The 4,185-nt window shown below is 36.6% G+C and overlaps 1 long non-coding RNA gene across 1 annotated transcript; it reads right to left on the reverse strand.

Moving 5' to 3' along the window:
* Positions 1-207: 207 nt before the first annotated feature.
* Positions 208-663, reverse strand: LOC119767502. Its single transcript, XR_005277549.1, has 2 exons — positions 549-663; positions 208-491 (listed from the first exon to the last, which is right to left on the reverse strand). It is a non-coding gene; the product is annotated as an uncharacterized LOC119767502 (long non-coding RNA).
* Positions 664-4,185: the final 3,522 nt, after the last annotated feature.

Raw genomic sequence — 4,185 nt, forward strand, 5'->3', positions numbered from 1 at the left:
TTCTGAAAATCACCAGACCAGGCATCAAGGACCTTTCATTTGAACGCGTTTTTGCCAGCGTAATTAAAGAACCAGCGTTGGAAACAGCAGTCCAGTTGCAAGAGAACGATTTCAGTCAGCACCTGGCAACCCAGATTACGGACAGACGGAACGAACCACGAATGAATGCATCATTGTGATTTTATCACTCTTATTCTCGAAATAAACTTTGTTTAGTCGTATGTTTTATTTATCGCATCAATTATGGCAAAACAATCAAGCCGAACTTCTTCAGGTTCTTTCCCAAGCCCTTTTCCGATCACAGAAATTCTTGGCCCGGTCCAAGATTCAGACGGAATGAAATCCTCATTGATCTAATTGCTGCTCCAAATGTCTTGTACACCTGGTCCCGTTTCTTGCGATTAACACCGGCGGTTGAGTTGACAATTTTGAGCCATTCCCAGATCGCAGATTTAAGCCAGCCTGCGATGAACATTCTGCATTGTCTGATCCTAGTTAATAAAATGTTTTATTTGAGATTTCAACTAATTTTGAGTAAAAAACTTAACAACGTAGCGAAAATCCGAAGTCGAACAACCAAAACATTGCCGAGAAAAGTCAAATCTGATCGGCTACACGCTAACAGGGAAATACTCAAATTAAGTTTGACATTTCGACAGAGAAACTGCGCAACAGATTTTTTTGCGGAACAGATCTGTTGCGCACTTCGGTTTGGTGGAATAAAGACAATACAATTGGGCAATAGTATTTTATTCCTTTTCCCAAAAGACTTGAAATTTGAATCCGATCAGAGCGGTAAAGTCCCGTGGGTGAAGTAAGCTAAAGCGCGTGCATGTAAACACAGCTCAGCTCGGGGAGGAATGTGGAGGGGGCGCGCGATGATGGAGAGGAATAGGAAAACAAACCAGGTCTCATTCCAAAATTTGGAATTATATTTTAAAAACCTATTAAAAATAGATATACATCACCATAAATCGTTCCATCTGCGCGTTAACTATTGTTTGACGAGACGAGTATCGTTCGGACCAAGGTTCATTAAATTTAATCTGGCTAGTCGAGCAGTTTTTGAGCTTTGGTTTGAGAAAAAATTAATAAACATTCTTAAAAATTGATTGTATAAACAAAGGTTTTGGGGAACGCATCTGTTCCCAGTGGAGCTGAACCTCGTACCAGAAGAAGAAAACTCATGTGATGCGAGCTGAGAAAACCCCCAAAAAATTATTACTATCGAAAATTATTAGAGTACATAAAATTAAGGCAGCCAGTTCTACGGAGACGTCTATTCTTGGATTTATGCGTGTATTTATTTACAGAAGCACGCCTCCGCAAGCATCAGTTGTTATATTATCACTGAATAATGTAATAAGGGAAATAAACACGACTTTGGTTTTCCAATGTAAACATATCGATGTACTGGGGCCAGAGAATGTTTCAAAAAAGAGAGTCGACTAGTCGCTGCTTGATTTATGATCACACTGATTGCCGTAATAGTTCATAAAGCTTTCATAAGCATGTCATTTTTCTCACCAGTGGTGTTCTCTCGCTGCCTTCTGGTTTTATTCCACCGTGGTTGATTTTCCATCATCCAGAAAACCACAAATGTACACAACGCAACAACATTCCTCCGTTCCTCCACCACTGCACCACTGGTTCCCTTTTACTTGGAAGCGCACTGTAACACGAGCCGATCAAACAGAAAACCATAATAATGTCAATTACCATGGAAAATTAATTTATTATTTATTTGTTTCATAAACACGAACGCGTGTCTACAATTACACCGGAAAATGTGGGTAAAAAATGATCGCATGATACGTGTGGGGAAAAAGACCAAACGAGGCAATTGAGCGCGAAACCCACCCTCGTCGAAGGCCAACAGGAAAGAAAAAAAATACCCCGTGAGGAATTTCCCAACTTTTCCCAACACGGGGCAGCCCTGTTTTAAGCGGAAATCGAGGAATGATGAGAGGTTAAAAAGTGTTTCGTTGCGGCATGTTTTGTGCACTGTGAGGAGCCCTCTTCCGTGCTTGGTCCTGTTCTTCGGCTCCCGTTTTGTTGATGATAGTGAATAAATATTTGAGTTTATGAAATTACCCTCGATTGCTTGGCTGATTGCGGGCGGACGTTGTTCGTGATTCCTTGATTTAATTTCCGCGGTTTGAGTGGTTTGGTAAGTTGAAAAGTCATAGGCTTTTGTATTATTTATGGCGGGGGTGCTGCACAATCAAATTAGTGCACGTCGTCGGGCACCTTCACTTACGCCGAGGGGTTCGCTCATATTCGGTCGTGCACAGGTGGGCTGTATTTGGAGGGCATTTGTTTTCACTCTAAAGGGTTCTTTTTGTTAGTGGTTCATTAGAATGGCATTAAGAATGATAAATACCTATTTGCATACCCGTTTTTGGTAATAAAACACAACATTTTCAATACTTTTTTTTTATTGATAAAAAATGTCCTTTCTTGATTTTTGTCCCTGATCAGGATACTGAGCTCCATTTTTCGATATCTCGTGACATTTTTTTATAAATTAAAAAAAATCGTGTTTTTCAATAATTTGCAGCCTGCACTCAGAACTCCGAAAAAACATGTTGTTATCGTAAAAATCATAAAAAGTTTCAAAAATTCTGCCTTTTTTCGTTACTCGGCAGTAAACAATTTTAGGACATGACATTATATGGGAAGTTTAATGTACTTTTCGGATCTACATCAACCCAGAAGGTTCAGTTTTCATTTCTACATTGCATTGCATTGCAAAGTTATTTTTTAGAGTGTAACAATGTTCTACAAAGTTGTAAAGCAGACAATTACCAAATGTTTGATATGTAAACATAAGCTCGCGATTTTACGAAAACAAAGTATTGAAAAATATACTTGTTTTGTTTTTCTTTGTTTTGTCTCGCGGGTGACCTTGACCGGCCATGATTAGTCTAGTAACGAAAAATGGCAGAATTTTTGAAACTATTTTTGTATTATTTCGATGAAAAATACGTTTTTTTTGTTGGAATTTTGAGTACGCCATCAAATCCGGCGTCCAATTTCACACCAAATCCCAAACCAACACAAAAACAAACAAAATTACCACTTAGGATAAAGTTTTATGCAAATCGAAGAGGGTTCCTGGCAACTGCTGTGTGAGTTGGCGTTGAATTACCCATTTGGCATTTTGAAAATTGCTGTTAATGCTGTGATGCTGTGTTTAGAGGGTGACGAGCGGGAATTCTCGGGAAAAAATTCCGGGAAATTTACTATTTTTTGACCTTTCGATTCCCGGGAAATTCGGTCGAGACTCCCGGGAAATTTAAACTTATATATATCGGAGCAAAATTATATAAACAAATCAGAAAAACATTTGAAAAATTCAAAATTAATAAGAACATTGAATGTCCAATGTTCGATGTTCAAGTTCGAATAAACCAATGTTTCTCTAATCTTCTTATTCAGAAAGTGTAAATTTTAATTTCTCAAAAATTCCAATAACTATAATTTAGAGAAGCCAAAAAAAGGTGGACCCCAAAATTTACCCTAAAAATTATTTAGCAGTTACACCCCAGATATGAAATCAAATGTTTTATTTTCAAATATTTTTTTTTTTAATTATTTGTAACAGGGAGAAGCTTTTACAAGTTAAGTTCAATTTCCATATCTTCTCTTGAGCATAGCAATCCAATCTAGTTTTTGTGAACATTTGGGTTTTCCTGATAACTGTAAATATTTCTTCAATGAATATTTAATATTGAACTTAAAAATTACAAAAAATAACAATTAAATTTGTTGCTTTGAGTCGTTGTTTATCATATCTCAAAATTCCCGATAATGGGAAATTATATATAAGCTATATTAGTAACAAGTTTGTGAACCTTTTGAAAAATCACTCAGTGCGAATTAAGATTCGTAAATATTTTAAACTACAATTTTGAGTCTTAAAAAACTCAAGAAACGATTTTGTTTTTGCAGATTCAGAAAAAAATCATAAGTTTTATATAGTTCCTCAAAACAATGATGCTGCTTAAATTAACGTTTCATAGAATTAGTATGAATTAACAGTAACTGAATTCATTTAAAAGAAACAAATGTATTCCTTTTCATTTTAAATTTTTGACACTGTTGGCGTAGTAAAAAAAACTCCCGGGTCCCGGGAATTCCCGGGAAAATGCCAACAACAACTCTTGATTCCCGGAAAATTGA

The sequence above is a fragment of the Culex quinquefasciatus genome, chromosome 2, assembly GCF_015732765.1.
Source record: "Culex quinquefasciatus strain JHB chromosome 2, VPISU_Cqui_1.0_pri_paternal, whole genome shotgun sequence".
NCBI lineage: Eukaryota > Metazoa > Arthropoda > Insecta > Diptera > Culicidae > Culex > Culex quinquefasciatus.